The 17,768-nt window shown below is 38.7% G+C and overlaps 1 long non-coding RNA gene across 4 annotated transcripts in view; it reads right to left on the bottom strand.

Moving 5' to 3' along the window:
- LOC122233530 overlaps positions 1–17,437 on the bottom strand; it is a 45,545-nt gene extending 28,108 nt beyond the window's left edge. For 2 of the 4 annotated variants that reach the window (XR_006211112.1, XR_006211109.1), the window contains exon 1: positions 17,309–17,437. This is a non-coding gene — a long non-coding RNA (uncharacterized LOC122233530). Of the gene's footprint in view, positions 1–5,650; positions 5,727–14,860; positions 14,956–17,308 lie in introns of those variants that run through there. The other 2 variants (XR_006211113.1, XR_006211110.1) reach the window with 2 other exon arrangements.
- Positions 17,438–17,768: the final 331 nt, after the last annotated feature.

Genomic DNA, 17,768 nt, shown 5'->3' on the forward strand with positions numbered 1-17,768 from the left:
TTCTTCGCTGGTTATGGGTCTGTTCAAGCTTTCTATTTCCTCCTGATTGAGTTTTGGAAGAGTGTGGGTGTTTAGGAATTTGTCCATTTCTTCCAGGTTGTCCAATTTGTTGGCATATAATTTTTCATAGTATTCCCTGATAATTGTTTGTATCTCTGAGGGATTGGTTGTAATAATCCCATTTTCATTCATGATTTTATCTATTTGCGTCATCTCCCTTTTCTTTTTGAGAAGCCTGGCTAGAGGTTTGTCAATTTTGTTTATTTTTTCAAAAAACCAACTCTTGGTTTCGTTGATCTGCTCTACAGTTTTTTTTAGATTCTATATTGTTTATTTCTGCTCTGATCTTTATTATTTCTCTTCTTCTGCTGGGTTTAGGCTGCCTTTGCTGTTCTGCTTCTATTTCCTTTAGGTGTGCTGTTAGATTTTGTATTTGGGATTTTTCTTGTTTCTTGAGATAGGCCTGGATTGCAATGTATTTTCCTCTCAGGACTGCCTTCGCTGCGTCCCAAAGCGTTTGGATTGTTGTATTTTCATTTTCGTTTGTTTCCATATATATTTTAATTTCTTCTCTAATTGCCTGGTTGACCCACTCATTCGTTAGTAGGGTGTTCTTTAACCTCCATGCTTTTGGAGGTTTTCCAGACTTTTTCCTGTGGTTGATTTCAAGCTTCATAGCATTGTGGTCTGAAAGTATGCATGGTATAATTTCAATTCTTGTAAACTTATGAAGGGCTGTTTTGTGACCTAGTATATGATCTATCTTGGAGAATGTTCCATGTGCACTCGAGAAGAAAGTATATTCTGTTGCTTTGGGATGCAGAGTTCTAAATATATCTGTCAAGTCCATCTGATCCAATGTATCATTCAGGGCCCTTGTTTCTTTATTGACTGTGTGTCTAGATGATCTATCCATTTCTGTAAGTGGGGTGTTAAAGTCCCCTGCAATTACCACATTCTTATCCATAAGGTTGCTTATGTTTATGAGTAATTGTTTTATATATCTGGGGGCTCTGGTATTCGGCGCATAGACATTTATAATTGTTAGCTCTTCCTGATGGATAGACCCTGTGATTATTATATAATGCCCTTCTTCATCTCTTGTTACAGCCTTTAATTTAAAGTCTAGTTTGTCTGATATAAGTATGGCTACTCCAGCTTTCTTTTGGCTTCCAGTAGCATGAGAAATAGTTCTCCATCCCCTCACTCTCAATCTAAAGGTGTCCTCAGATCTAAAATGAGTCTCTTGTAGACAGCAAATAGATGGGTCTTGTTTTTTTATCCATTCTGATACCCTATGTCTTTTGGTTGGCGCATTTAATCCATTTACATTCAGTGTTATTATAGAAAGATGCGGGTTTAGAGTCATTGTGATGTCTGTATGTTTTATGCTTGTAGTGATGTCTCTGGTACTTTGTCTCACAGGATCCCCCTTAGGATCTCTTGTAGGGCTGGTTTAGTGGTGACAAATTCCTTCAGTTTTTGTTTGTTTGGGAAGACCTTTATCTCTCCTTCTATTCTAAATGACAGACTTGCTGGATAAAGGATTCTCAGCTGCATATTTTTTCTGTTTAGCACACTGAAGATATCGTGCCAAGCCTTTCTGGCCTGCCAAGTTTCAAAAGAGAGATCAGTCACGAGTCTTATAGGTCTCCCTTTATATGTGAGGGCACGTTTATCCCTTGCTGCTTTCAGAATTTTCTCTTTATCCTTGTATTTTGCCAGTTTGACTATGATATGTCGTGCAGAAGATCGATTCAAGTTACGTCTGAAGGGAGTTCTCTGTGCCTCTTGGATTTCAATGCCTTTTTCCTTCCCCAGTTCAGGGAAGTTCTCAGCTATAATTTCTTCAAGTACCCCTTCAGCACCTTTCCCTCTCTCTTCCTCCTCTGGGATACCAATTATGCGTATATTATTTCTTTTTAGTGTATCACTTAGTTCTCTAATTTTCCCCTCATACTCCTGGATTTTTTTATCTCTCTTTCTCTCAGCTTCCTCTTTTTCCATAACTTTATCTTCTAGTTCACCTGTTCTCTCCTCTGCCTCTTCAATCCGAGCTGTCGTCGTTTGCATTTTGTTTTGCATTTCGTTTAAAGCGCTTTTCAGCTCCTCGTGACTGTTCCTTAGTCCCTTGATCTCTGTGGCAAGAGATTCTCTGCTGTCCTGTATACTGTTTTCAAGCCCAGCGATTAATTTTATGACTATTATTCTAAATTCACTTTCTGTTATATTATTTAAATCCTTTTTGATCAGTTCATTAGCTGTTGTTATTTCCTGGAGATTCTTGTGAGGGGAATTCTTCCGTTTGGTCATTTTGGATAGTCCCTGGAGTGGTGAGGACCTGCAGGGCACTTCCCCTGTGGTGTGGTGTATAACTGGAGTTGGTGGGCGGGGCCGCAGTCCGACCTGATGTCTGCCCCCAGCCCACCGCTGGGGCCCCAGTCAGACTGGTGTGTGCCTTCTCTTCCCCTCTCCTAGGGGCGGGATTCAGTGTGGGGTGGCGTGGCCCGTCTGGGCTACTTGCACACTGCCAGGCTTGTGGTGCTGGGGATCTGGCGTATTAGCTGGGGTGGGTAGTCAAGGTGCACGGGGGCAGGAGGGGCAGGCTTAGCTCGCTTCTCCGTAGGTGATCCACTTCAGGAGGGGCCCTGTGGCAGCGGGAGGGAGTCAGATCCGCTGCCGGAGGTTTGGCTCCGCAGGAGCACAGAGTTGGGTGTTTGCGCAGAGGAGTGAGCAAGTTCCCTGGCAGGAACTGGTTCCCTTTGGGATTTTGGCTGGGGGATGGGCGGGGGAGATGGCGCTGGCGAGCGCCTTTGTTCCCCACCAAACTGAGCTCTGTCGTCCGGGGGCTCGGCAACTCTCCCTCCCTTTGTCCTCCAGCCTTCCCCGCTTTCTGAGCAGAGCTGTTAACTTATAACCTCCCAGACGCTAAGTCGTGCTTGCTGTCGGAACACACTCCGTCCGGCCCCTCCGCTTTTGCCAGCCAGACTGGGGGGCTCTGCTTGGCCGGCGAGCCGCCCCTCCGCCCCGGCTCCCTCCCGCCAATCCGTGGAGCGCGCACCGCCTTGCTGCCCTTCCTACCCTCTTCCGTGGGCCTCTCCTCTGCGCTTGGCTCCGGAGACTCCGTTCTGCTAATCCTCTGGCGGCTTTCTGGGTTATTTAGGCAGGTGTAGGTGGAATCTAAGTGATCAGCAGGATGTGTGGTGAGCCCAGCGTCCTCCTACGCTGCCATCTTCCCTCCCAATCCCACCGTATACTTATTAATCACTAATCTCTGTGAGTTGCACCTGGGAATCCATATGTTAACAAGCATCCTACATGGTTCTTATAACTCCCCTACAATTTGAGAAGCACCATGAGAGAGGATTAGTAAATTATTCAAGGTCAGAGTAGGAGCGATCCCATGTGAACTTGGTCTGACTTGAAATCCCATGTTTTTCTCCCCCCACTTATGGTAGTCCCACCTTCTCACAGAAGGAATGATTTAGCAAAGGTGAGAGGCCAAATGCTGTAAACTATTAATGTTTTACATTTGATGAATATTTTAAAACTGAGAGGTATTTTCACCCAATTTTCCCATTTAACAAAGCTTGTGGTTTGATCAAATAGAGACTTTTTTGTTCACATTTTTTTGTTCAAATTTATTCTGAGTGCTGTCTCATCTTTCTCTTGTCTTGGCAAGTTTTGAAATAACTCAAATTATCTGTCATTAAGCACATTCCCAGAGTGTATCCCATGTCAGTTTACCACACTTGTTACTTCTGAAATGAAAGGCATTTTGCCTTCTATCTTCTTTATTTCTCCAATAACCTGCTTGTCATTTTTTGCTTTGACTTTTCTGCTATTATTACATCTAACTTAGCAATCTTGATTCATTTACATTCATTAGGCATTGAGAGCCCATGTTGTTTACACTGTCTTAGGCCCTGTGAGAGGTACAAACTAGGCCCCTATGGGGCATGTTTTCCAAAGCTTGTGTTGGTGGAAAGCTGTATCCCTGTCATGCTGCTTTTGGAGTGAAGTTGACACGAATTATCCTCTCATCTTTAAAATTATCTAAATTGACAAACCAATGGCTCAGCTTTTTCTCAGTTAAGAGGTTAGTGAAAATGTCACAAAATCTGCTAGGCAAGGAAGTTGAAGTTTCCTGTGTTAACTGTAATTGATGTCAAAGATGTGATACAGATCTCTTCTCCTGACACATTCCCCAAGACTGGGACCACCAGCTGATCCATTTGTCTTTCTAGTGTCTTAAGGTAAGCACAATGTTTTCAGAAGTTGAAATTGTCTACCATAGCAAAGTCTCATTTTGAAGGAAGAGATTACCACAGTACCATACCTTGCAGAGCTGTTAGGATGATTAAGTGAGGTTTTGCATCTAAAATGCTCAGGACAGTTTCTAGCTGGAAGTAAGAGCTCTGTAAGTGTGAGTTACTTTAAAATTGAGGGCTGTGTGGATAGGAAGCATTTTAAAAATGTGGGAACAAGCTTATAAAACACTTAATAAACATTTCAACACACATTTATGGGAATGTGTGTATGGGAGAGAATAAAAATAAGACCTGGTTTTAACTTAATACCAAGCTGCTTGCTATCTGGAGTTGTATAAATATATACATAAATAATCATTATATAAGGCATTATTTTTAATGATTTTAAATGAGGGCTCAAGTTCTGGGATGTGTCCAAATGATGATGATGATAAAGACATGATAAATATAACAGACAATATATTTTTATATGACTTGATGGTTTAAAATGCTTTTACAAACATTTTCACATTTAGTTCTTACAATAATTTGGTGGGGCAGGTATTCTTAGGGATAATTGAGAATTGATTTATCCATGGTTCCAAGCTCTTAGGAAGCAGAGCTAGGATATAAACCTGGGTTTATTAATTTTACACTTTGTTATTTCTCCTATATTCTGAGGTTGAATTTGGATAAATGATATGAGAGAGGTATGAATTATCCCTTGAATTTTAAGGACCAGTTCTGAGAAGAAGATGGAGTCCATTTGTCTGGATTAAAAAGTTAGGCTTTTTAATACACATGCACAGAAGCCATCTTTGTTCTTTGGGCTTTTATATGATACAACAAAGCATCCTACACTGCCTGTTAATAAACCAGCATAAAATTCTTAACCCATATTCAAGTGTGATTGATGATTATATGATATTATTATGAAAATAATAGTTAATTTCATTAATTAGTCGATAATATCTCAACTCAGTCCTACTAATTAGAAAATTAGCTTGAAAATATTGGTAAAAAATAAATTACAGCAATATAGTCATGTTGTTTTGGACCTAGTTAAAAGAATTAAACATTTAAATCGCTATATTTTCTAATTAAGCATCTTCCTAGGATACCCTTAGAGAAAACACTGAGAGGAGGAAAATGCTCTCTGGTTTTCAAGCCAATAGTATTTAAACTGTGTTGTCTTTGAGGAAGGGAGACAGAGAGGTGTCAGGGGGCGGGGGGGGGGATGTTGGGGTGGGGAAGGCAGGGCAGGGAGAAGGAGATGAAGAGAGGGAGAGAGAATTTTTAGTTTTAAAATTCATAATCCATGATGGCAGTATGATATAGATGCTTAAAACTGAGTTTCTGGAGAAAACCATAAAACTAAATAATAGTGCCATTGGTCTTACTTTAAAATTGTAAAGAATTTCTGTGCAAATATTATTGAGAACGGGTGGCGTTTTTTTCTTTTCTCCTATCTTCAGCCTGAAACAGTAAAAGAATAAAACTGTAATCTCTCTCCACAATAAAATTAAGAAATAGCTACAAATTCACTAACTCTGAAGGGCATTTGCCAATAATGGATGTAGCAACTAAAAACCAGTATGTGATTCAAATGTACACTCAAAGTGATTTGGTCCAGCCTTGGAGTAGTATCTCAATCTAGCAGTTAGAAACAATTAAGAAGTCAGTGCTACACTTTCTCTGGAAAGCCTAGCTTCTCCATTTGTAATCTGAATTTCTCCAATCCTCTCTATCTTCTTAGAAGAATTCAGTCCTATAGTTAACCCAGCCCCACTTTCCTGCTTCATGCATCCCCCTCTCTAATGGGATCAAGTCAGTGAGCATATGAACAAGTTAGTGCCAACATCATAACATGCCCTTGATCCCACAATCCTCTCTAACTGCACTTCATTTCTTGACTGTCTTTCCCCAGAAATGTTTTTTTAGTTCTTCTCCTCACCTCAGCTTTACTGAGGTATAATTGACATAGAACACTGTACAAGTTTAAACTGTAGGCAATGATATATCTGTATATATTGTGAAATGTTTACTACAGTAAGGTTAGCTTATCCTTCACCACACGTAATTACCATTTTGTTGTTGTTATGATGGCAACACTAAAGCTCTATGCTCATGACAACTCACAAGTATATAATAAAGTGTCATTAATTGTAGTAGCCATGCTGCACCCAGAAGTTACTCATCTTATAATGAAAAATTTATACCATTTGACCAACATTGCTCCCTTTTCCCCATTTCTTATCATCTGGAAATCACCATTCTACTCTCTGCTTCTGTGAGTTCAGGTTTTCTAGATTCCACATATAAATGAGATCATACAGTATTTGCCTTTTTTCAGTCTTATTTCCACTTAGCATTATGCCCTCAAAGTCTATCCATGTCGTTTCTAACAGCAGGATTTTCTTTTTTCATGGCTGAATACTGTTCCATGATATATCTGTATTTATGTCTTATGTCTTTGTCCATTCATCTATCAACAGGTACTTAGTTTTGTTTCCATGTTTTGGTTAATGTAAACAATGCTGCAGTGAACCTAGGGTGCAGATACCTCTTTAAGATAATGATTTCATTTTCCTTGGAAATGTATCCAGAAGTGAAATTACTGGATCATTTGGTAGTTCTATTTTTAATGAAAAAAAAAAAATCCCCTTGTGGCAACGTGGATGGAACTGGAGAGTGTGATGTTAAGTGAAATAAGCCATACAGAGAAAGACAGATACCATATGTTTTCACTCTTATGTCGATCCTGAGAAACTTAACAGAAACCCATAGGGGAGGGAAAGGAAAAAAAAAAAGAGGTTAGAGCGGGAGAGAGTCAAAGCATAAGAGACTCTTAAAAACTGAGAACAAACTGAGGGTTGATGGGGGGTGGGAGGGGGGGGGTAGGTGATGGGCATTGAAGAGGGCATCTTTTGGGATGAGCACTGGGTGTTGTATGGAAACCAATTTGACAATAAATTTCATATATTACAAAGAAAAGAAAAGAAAAAAATCCCTACTGTTTTTTCTGTGTGGCTATACCAATTTACATTCCCTACTGCCCAACAGTGCGCCAGGGTTTCCTTTTTTCCACAGCCTTGCTAGCATTTTCTATCTCTTATTTTTTTGATTACAGCCATTCTAACAGGTTTGGTGATAGTTTATTGGTTTTTTGATTTGCATTTACCTGATGACTTTGTGTTGAACATATTTTCATGTACCTGCTGGTCATTTGTATGTCATCTTTGGAGAAATATCTATTCAAGTCTGCCCATTTTTTAGTTGGATTTTTTTCTCTTGCTATTGAGTTATGTGAGTCTCTCATATATTTTGGATATTAATCCCTTATCAGGTAGATAGTTTGCAAATATGTTTTCCCATTTCATAGGTTGCCTTTTCATTTTGTTGATTCTTTTGCTTTGCAGAAGTGTTTTAGTTTGATGTAGTCCCACTTGTTGATTTTTGCTTTTGTTGCTTGTATTTTTGATGTCATACCCAAAAAATCATTGCCAAGATCAGTGTCATGTAGCTTTTTCTGTTCTGTTTTTCCCAAGAATATCAATGGATTCAGGTCTTATATTTAAGTCCTTAATCTATTTTCAATTGATTTTTATGAGTGGTATAAGATAGAGGTCCAATTTCCATCTTTTGCATGGGAATATCCAGTTTTTTCATCACCATTTATTGAAGAGACTATCCTTTCCCCACTGAATATTCCTGGTTTCCCCTGTCAAATGTTAATCGACTGTATGTGTGTGGTTTATTTCTGGGCTCTTGATGTTGATCTATTGGTTTACATGTCTGTTTTTATGCTAGTACCATCCTATTTTGATTATTAAAGTTTTGTAATGTAGTTTGAATCAGGAAGTGTGATTCCTCCAGCCTTGTTCTTTCTTGAGATTGCTTTCGTTATATGTTTTTATTTTATTCCATATGAATTTTATGATCTAAATCTGTGAAAAATGCCATTGGAATTTTGATGGGGATTGAATTGAATATAGATGGCTTTAGTAGTACAGACATTTTAACAATATTAACCTTCTGATCCATAAACAAAAGCTATCTTTCCATTGATTTGTGTTTTCTTCAGTTTCTTTCGTTAATGCCCTACAGTTGTTGGTGTGTAGATCTTTGACTTTCTTTGGTTAAATTTATTTATGAGAATTTTATTGCTTTTGATATAAGTGGGATTGTGATTGTTTTTACATATTTCCTTTTCAGACAGTTCATTTTTAGTGTGTAGAAAATGACCTGATTTTTATATGTTGACTTTATGTCCTCAAACTGTACTGAATTAGTTTATTACGTCTAAACAGTTTTTTGTTGGCGACTGGGATTTTCTATATAAATGATCATGTCGTCAGACAGTTTTACATCTTCGTTTCTAATTTGAATGCTTTTTTATTTCTTTTTCTTTCCTAATTGCTCTGGCTAGGACTTCTAGTACTCTATTTAATAGGAGTAGTGAGAGTGGACAATCTTGTCTTCTGATCTTAGAGGGAAAACTTTCAACCTTTCACTGTTGAGTATGATGTTAGCTGTGGGCTTGTCATATGTGACATTTATTCTGTAGAGGTTTGTTCCCTTCTGTGTCCAAATTCTTGAAAGTTTATATCATGAAGGTATGTTGAAATTTGGTAAATGCTTCTCTGAATCTATTTTTTTTTATTTTTTTTTTAACGTTTATTTATTTTTGAGACAGAGAGAGACAGAGCATGAACGGGGGAGGGGCAAGGAGAGAGGGAGACACAGAATTGGAAGCAGGCTCCAGGCTCTGAGCCATCAGCCCAGAGCCCGACGTGGGGCTAGAACTCATGGACTGCGAGATCGCGACCTGAGCTGAAGTCGGATGCTCAACCGACTGAGGCACCCAGGCGCTCCTTCTCTGAATCTATTGAGGTGATCATACGATTTTTGTCTTTTATTCTGTGAATGTGGTATATCACATTTGTGGATTCACATATATTGAACCATCCTTTCATCTAGGAGGGATAAATCCCATTTGATCATGGTGTATGATTCTTTTAATGTGCTATTAAATTTGGATTGCTAGTATTTTGTTGAAAATTTCTGTGTCTCTATTAATCAGTGATATTGGCCTTTAGCTTTCCTCTCTTCTAGTGCCCTTATCTGGTTAAAGTATTAGAGTAATGCTGGCCTCTTTAATTTTGGGGGAGAGTTTGAGGAGTGCGATAAATCATTTTTAATGTATTTGGTAGAATTCACTGAAAAGCCACCTAGTCCTTGGCTTTTCTTTGTTTATAGTTCACTGGAACATATGTTTATATGTTAACTGGATTGATCCCATGAGAGAGCAGGATACATGATGCCGGAAAGAGAAGGTTAACAGTAGGACTGAAGACTAATAAGATAATAGAGGGTGTTAGAGAGATTCAGATTACAAATGGATGAACTAGACTTTTCTGAGGGGGGGGGGAAATACCCATTCAGTACTGAATTAATTCTTAATTGTTTCTGGCTCCTAGACTGAGCTACTACTCCAAGATTGGACCACATGAGTTTGAGCTTGTATACCATCTGACTCCTGCCTTTGTCTCCAACTTCACCCTGTGAATTACTAGATTCTCCTACATATTCCCCCCATCCTTCTGTGCTGAGGCATTCCATTTGCCTCAGATGAGGCAAATTATATCTGGTCTTAGGGTTCATGTCCCCTGGACAGAATACCCCTTCCCTGGATTTTCAAAGGGGAGCTCTATTTAATCCTTTAGGCAGAAGTTGAAATGTTGCTTTTTTCCAAGAGGACCTCATTGACCGCCTCACCTGCCCCATGCCTCATCATTTCCATATTAGTATCTTGCTTATTTCCTTGTTAGAATTTACCACACTGAAGTTAATCTTGTTTACATGTTTGCTTATTTATTGACTATCTCGTCACCAACTGGGATGTAAGCTAGAGAAAGGAAACCTGATGGGTTTGTTTACTGCTATGTCCTCGTGACCTGGAAGAGTGTCTAACATATTGAAGATGCTCAATAGATTATTTGACAAGCAAATAAATGGATGAATAACACATCCTGTGTGGCACTTTGTAAGATCACCTCTGCTGATTTCTCTCCTCCCATTTTTGCCCCCATCTCCTACCCCTTTTTCAGTCTGTCTGGTCTATTCTCTCAGTTGCTCATCGTACAAGTCTAGAAAGTGGTCTAGCAAGAAACAGACTTTACTCAGAGTACAGAAAATGAGAACTTGTGCTTGAGAAGGAGTACGAGCATCTAGATGTTAATCATCTGACTCCTTCATAGACTTCTATTTTTAAAAATCTAAACAGGGGTAAGAAATTTCTAAATATTAGTGAACTTGTCCTAAAAGTCCTAAACAAAGAGTCCTTTAGTAAAACCGAGGATGATCAGAGTGTGAGCCTGCCTCGAGAGAAATAAGAAACCCATCCTTAGAAGCCCAGTTTCATACTATTAGTAATGCATGCCATCTTTCCTTTTCCTGAGACAGCCTCGCTCCCTAAGGTTGAGATTCAGATATCATTGGAGAGGGTAAGGCTGTGGCCCATTGGACTGGGAAGAAGATTGAGGTGCCCAGTCACATGACTGGGGTGAAGCAGCATTCTGCTTTTGAACTCCTCTTCTGATTCAGCTGGGCAAAGATCGATAATACTAAACTACACAGAAGGCCTGGGATCTTTGAATAATCTTAACTCCAAAAGTGGGAACTCTGGAAATGAGGAAGGTGTCCCCCCAAGAGAGAGGACACTATTCTAAGTTCCCCACTCACCCTAACAATATTTTTAGCAAATAGTAGGACCAGATAAAAATGGCTATGTTCATGGATAAACAATAACCTACAAACAATATGGGAATCTATATCATTACTATCAACTGTAAAAAGAGGGAAGAGCTGAATATATACCTATACATAAATCAATCTTTCTCCTTTCCTTTCCTTTCCTTTCCTTTCCTTATCTCTATCTCTATCTCTATCTCTATCTCTATCTCTATCTCTATTATCTCTATCATCTCTGTCATTACTATCAACAGTAAGGGGGGAAGGACTGACAAAGCCAAGAGAAAGGAGGGGTATAAAAATATAATCAGAGTAGGCAATATGTCTTAAGATGATATGGTAGGAAGAATAATGACATCCCTCTCTCCAAGAAATCCACATCCTATCCCAGGAACCTGTGAATATATTACCTTAAATGGCCAAAGGGACTTTGCAGGTGGGATTAAGTTAAGGATCATGAGATACAAAGATCATCCTGAGTTACCCAGGTAGGCCCAAGTAATCACAAGGGTCCTTATGAGAAGGAAACATTAGAGTGGAGAAAAGATGGAAGGATGGAAGCAGAGGTCAGAGAAGAAGGAAGAGGCTAAGCTGCTGGATTTGAAGATGGAGGAAGGGCCATGGGCAAAGGAATATAGGTGACCTCTAGAAGCATGAAAAGTCATGGAAACAAGTTCTTCTCTAGAGCCTCAGGAAGGAATATAGCCCTGCTGACCCATGCTAGACTTCTGATCTCCAGAATAATAAAATTTGTGCCACTGTAAGCCACTAAGTTTATTGTAGCTTGTTATAGGAGCAATAAGGAACTAATAAATATGATTTATTTCTTTGGAAAGCCCACAATTATCACTTAAAGTCTCTTAGAGATGAAAAAAATTCAAAAGGATTTGTACCTATAAATCAGTATGTGGAAATCAATATTTTTTTTTAATATACCAACAATAGTTACTTAGCAAATATAATGAAAGAATGAATCTGATATACTACATCCACAGAAAATTTAAAACCCCCAAGAATTAACATAGCCTAGAAATGGAATACTTCAGTGGTTCTTAGTTTTGTCTGTATATTATAATCATCTGGGAGAAATAAAAATGCTAGTGCTCAGCCCTGACCTTGGTCTGTTCTTAAGAGCTCCCCAGGGATTTCAACATGTAGCCAGATTTGAGAACCACTGGTAACCTCTATTTTGAGTTGGGGCTGGAGGACCTGTGGAGTTATAGTCACTTCAGATAAGATTATCAAGCCCACACTTGAGGATTGAGCATCTGTAAAGATGCTGCTCACAGCAATAAAAGGAGAATTCAATAGGCACTTTGCAGGGAACACTGAAAAGACTTGGCAAAAAATTAAATGGAAAATGAAGGCGGCTAATTCAGTGATTATTCAAAGGGTTTAAAACTGGCAGAATTTGATGCCACAGACTAATACGAACAGGTATGTAAGGGAATAGATATCCATATCGAGGAAGAAAAGATGTTGGTATGTAGAAATGGAAGAGAAGGTCAGGAAAATGTGCGTTCTTTAAGTGATTGATAACAGGCATTTGAGATCTCAGGAAAATTGGCATAACTAGATACAAAAATTTGGGCATCATCAGCCCATGGATTAAAGAGTGGGAGAGAGAAAAATAGCTTCACAGAAAAGCCTGTAAGAAAAGAAAGAGGAACAGTGACCAAAGAGAAAAATAAGTAGATGTAGTGGGAGTGTGCTACTATTGCATAGAATTGCTACAACCAGGAGGAAATATAATTTTGGAAAGAGGTGTTCTGCAGGTTCAAAAACAAAATTAAAGCAAATAAAAAAGAGGAAATGAGGTTAGAGAAAAGTCATTGGATTTGACACTAGGAAAGCTATAAGGTAATTACCTATACCTATACCTTGAAAACCAAGTTAAGTGGCATTAGGTATAGAAAAGAATGTGAAATCCATTATCAAAACTACAAAGCATATTTGGAATGATGATTTTAGTCAATCGAATCTAAGTTAAGAGAAATGGATGCCTTTTCCTATCTGACCAATTAAATTCAATAAATATGTATTGAGCATGAAACACAATATGGAAAATACTGAGTTTTGAAAAGCATCATTCATGTTGCCATAAAGTGTTTCTGATTTGGAACATGATTCAGTTGCTTTGACGGATATTTTGGTGGCTTTGTAGGTCACTGGTCACTTTGAATAAATGTCAGTGGGAAAGTGCTGGCACATGCCAAAAGCCCAAATGTAATAAAAATTCTCTGTCATCTGGTGCATCCCCAGACTGCCTCAAAACATGCAATATTGATTGATAAAACAACTTTTTGGCCATACTTTAAAAACTGCACTTTAAGTGTTTTTGAAGATGTTTCTGTGGGCATGTCTAATAAATTTACACTCTTGGTGGATAAAATTAGGGCTAGAAAGAATAGATGACTAGGATAAAATATCATTTGAGAAGAGATCAGATTCCCAGACATTTTAATTGACCTAAAAATGATTCTTCTCTTTTGGTAATATATAAATAAATATATAATACTCAGAGACCTCAAAATCTATAATGGCTCAAACCCAATAAAAGTTTGTCTGACTCATGAAGAAAATATAATAGGTTTGGTCAGTGAGAGTCTGACCTTCTTGTGACTCAGGGACCCAGGCTCCTTCCAGTTCTCTGGTTCTTCAGGTCCTATGACCATTGTCTCTTTTGCATTCGGCTGATGGAAGGAGAAATAGAGTGGTAAAGAGCCACACCCATTTCCAAAAAGCTTTGTCAGGAAAGTGATATAAATCACCCCCCCCATTCCTTTAATGAGAATTATTCAATGGCTACCCATTGACGCAAGGTGGACTGTGTGGGAAAATGGATTTTATGAACACAAGGAGGTCTCTCCCACACTTTACATATGAGATTTAAAAAAATCAATAAGTTAGCATTTTAATAGTAATTCTGAATTGATATATCTAGAAGCTAGTTGCTAAGGGAGATGGCTGCTTGAAAACTAAGCCCCTTTGATTGTTTGATTTCATTTTGCAAATATACTGCAACCTGATGTTTTTTTAGTGGTGCTTCCAACCTAGTATCTAATTTATTGATATGCACACTTTCTCACTGTCTGTAGAATACAGTGTACAAACATAGTAACATAAATTCTGCAAGTGTCACATCACTGCTGCAATTATTTGTAATGTTCTCACCTTTTCCCTGCCTTGTCAGTGCTTTAACATGCAAGAGAGATATTTTTTTGCTGAAGAACTCTTATTTAAGCAGTTTTATTAACAATAATAAAATACATCTCTCTGCAGATTTGTTTTGGGTAGGGCAGAGGCAGCATCGATTTTCTATATCTGGAAAAATGCAGGTCTCAAGGACAAGTGGCAAAGACCAAAGCTTAGGATGTAGAACAAACAGCTGTATTTGTGCTGTCATTGGCCCAGGGTGCTTGGCTCTGCAGTTTGTGTCATAACATGGTAGATGCCAATTTTAATAAGGAAAAAGGAAGACAAGTAGTGCTAAAATGCAAATATCTGAAGCATTCTCATGAAGCTGAGCTGATTAAATTGCTTATTATGCTGAAGATGCCAACAGAAGTAAGAAAGAAGCAAGAATTTGTTGCCCAAAGCAGGTCTGATCATAGACTTATATCCTCCAGGTGCAATATATATCTTGAGTGCTTTTTCCAAGCAAGAGTAGAGATTGCTGGGTTTTTTTTTTTCCCCCTGCATGATAATAACTGCAGAATGAAGGTGATGGGCTCATGGTCGCTCCCCATGGGTCAGAAATTCATTATTATTTCTCTTTTTATTGCATCCATGCTGATGTATTTAATTTCACATAATGAAATGAGATGAAAGGAAAATAGAAATTGTGATAAAAATAATTTGGTATTTCAGGAGAGTCTTTATTTTCAGAGAATTGTGGTCTCGCAGGAATCCTGAACTTCATTGCCTCTCTCTCAGAGAACATGACTGACGGCTGGAAAAGGAAATATACTGTGAACATTCTTTGACTTACTAGATACCTTGTCCATAAAGGGAAAATACTAGTGTAGAGAAGGCTCTTGGAGGAGGATTATGATGGAGCGTTTGGATGAGCTGTATTGAATTTCCGGTTTTAAGGTGGAATCTGAGGCCAGCTACACTATGATTTCTTTTCTAAAAAAAATTTTAATGATCCTTAACATTCTGTATTTTATTGTGCTTTAGAGTGTATACCAGTCATCAACTTATGGCCTCACAGTTCCAGATCCACTCTTTTAAAAGTTTTTAAGTTAAACTTAATTAACATACAGTGTAATATTAGTTTCAGGTGTACAATACAATGATTGAACACTTCCACACATGACCTAGTACTCATCACAGCAAGTAAGTACACTTCTTAATCCCTGTCACTTATTTCACTCATCCACCCGTCCCCCCACTCCCCCCCCCCACCTTTTCTGGTAACCATCAATTCTCTACAGCTAAGAGTCTGTTTCTTGGTTTGCCTCTCTTTTTTTTCTCTTTGCTCATTTGTTTTGTTAAATTCCACATATGAATGAAATCATACGGTATTTGTCTTTCTCTGACTAACTTATTTCAATTAGCATAATACTCTCTAGCTTCACGTTTTTGCAAATGGCAAGACTTCATTCTTTTTATGGCTGAATAATGTTCCATTGTATGTATGTACCAAATCCACTTTTCTTTGTCCTTCATATTTCTAGAATTGAGGAGTAGAAACTCTTTCTCCGTTGCTGGCTGGAATAATGCTAGCTAGCCCTTGCCAGTAGAGGGCACTGGAGGACCACTGCAAGAGGACCCAGTTTTTCTTGATTCTAGTGTTTTTCTTACTCCTATAGCAGGGCATTACTCCCATAATGGTGGCAGCTTCCCAACGAATGTCACTACCACCACCACCACCGCAGTGGGTGGCTTCCCAGGGAGTACCCCAGCAGCCTTTCCCTCCTTGCTAACCTCCACCATTGACACCTCAGTCTTCCTAAACCAATGGGCCACAGCCTTACCCTCTTCTATTGAGATCTGAATCTCAGCCCTGGGGAGGGAGGCTCTTTCCCAGTTTGTTTCTATCTTGAGTATTTTGTACTTCCCTATATTTGCTATTCATATATTGTTTAGAGTTCTCTTTACCCCCTTTTAATAGTTAGTGTCTTTTCACTGGATAATAGTTCTTAAATTTTTTTTTTTTTCTTGGCAAATTGCTCATGTAGTTTCTGTCTCCTGACTGGACTCTGACAGATACAGAGCACTTCTAGAATTTTCTTCTGTGACAGACTTGTCTGAGCAAGGATCTTAGGATTGCTTAGGATATTGGGAAAAACCCATATAGTCAGTTCTGTATTCTACCCTTGTCACCAAGATGCCAGGAATGCCTGGTCTTGTGGAAGGACCTTTTGATACTAATGAATGGGTGTTACGTATTTTTTAGACATTAGAAAACTGTCTTGAAGTTGGGGCACCTGGCTGGCTCAGTTGGAGGAGCATGTGACTCTTGATCTCTGGGTCATGAGTTCAGTTGAGCCCCACGTGGGGTGTAGAGATTACTTAAATAAATAAAACTTTAAAGAACCTATTGTGAGAAAGTTAAAACAAAACACTGGATAAGACCCCATGGGAAACCCTCTCTTTCTAGGTTTGCAGTTCTCAACTCTTTCAGCAAATGCCCCAGCTGCTTTATATGGAATGTGGCATAGTGGCAGGAAAAAAGTGAACTGGGGATTGAGAAAGATGTTGCAGTGAATATACTTTGTTCATTCCTTTTGAGTTGAGCTTATTCATTCCATTATCTACCTTTATGAAAATGGTGGACACTACTAAGAATCTATAATAGAGTGTTCTATGTCTTCACTGTTTATCCTCATGACATCGAGGTGACCCAGCTCCTCTGTCCTCAATAAATAGAGTATCTGAAATCTATATTAGCATTACAACAAATATAGTATCTGAAATGTATATTAGAGTGATTTTTGTAAATGACATGACAGATACATTTTATCTCTTCAGGATATTGTAAACAACAACAGTCAAATGCCAAGGGATGAATTTACTAAAATAGATAGGAGACATTATGAAGAAACTATAAAACTAAAGGACCATTCTAGCTGTCTGTAACTGTTATAAAAAATTACACCAAATTTTAACAACTAATTCTGTAACAATCGTTAATTATCTAACACAGTTTCTGAGGGTCAGGGGTTTGGGAGAAGCTCAGTTGGATGTTTCTGGCTTGGGATTTCTTGAGAGGTTGCCGTTAAAATGTTGGCTAGGGTCATAGTTTTCTAAAGGCTTGACTGGGGTTAAAGGATTGGATTCCAAGATGGCTCACTTACATGGCTGGCAAGTTGGTATTGACTGTCAACAGGAGGCCACAGTTCCTCATTAACCGGACCTCTCTTCTAAGAGCTACTGGAGTGTCGTCACAACATGGTGACTGGCTCCCTCCAGAATGAGTAATCCAAGAGACAGTAGGAGCAAAGTTTTTGGAATTCTATATTGTGACTTCTACTCGAATCTGGAATTCTGGAATCGCTCAGAACAACCCAGATAAAATGTGCAAGAGGACTGCACTAGGGCACTAACAACAGGATATGTATCACCAGAGACCATGTTGGAGGCTGGCTACCACTAGTGCTGAAAGAAGAAATGAACAGATTAAGAAAAGTACTGTATTTCCAGATGGGAAGACCAGTACTTTTAAAAATACCAATTCTCCCTGTGGAGCCTACTTGGGATTCTCTCTCTCTGCCCCTCCCTGACTTGCACTTTCTCTCTCAAAATAAATAAATAAAC

This window comes from Panthera tigris, chromosome E1 (assembly GCF_018350195.1).
Source record: "Panthera tigris isolate Pti1 chromosome E1, P.tigris_Pti1_mat1.1, whole genome shotgun sequence".
Lineage (NCBI taxonomy): Eukaryota > Metazoa > Chordata > Mammalia > Carnivora > Felidae > Panthera > Panthera tigris.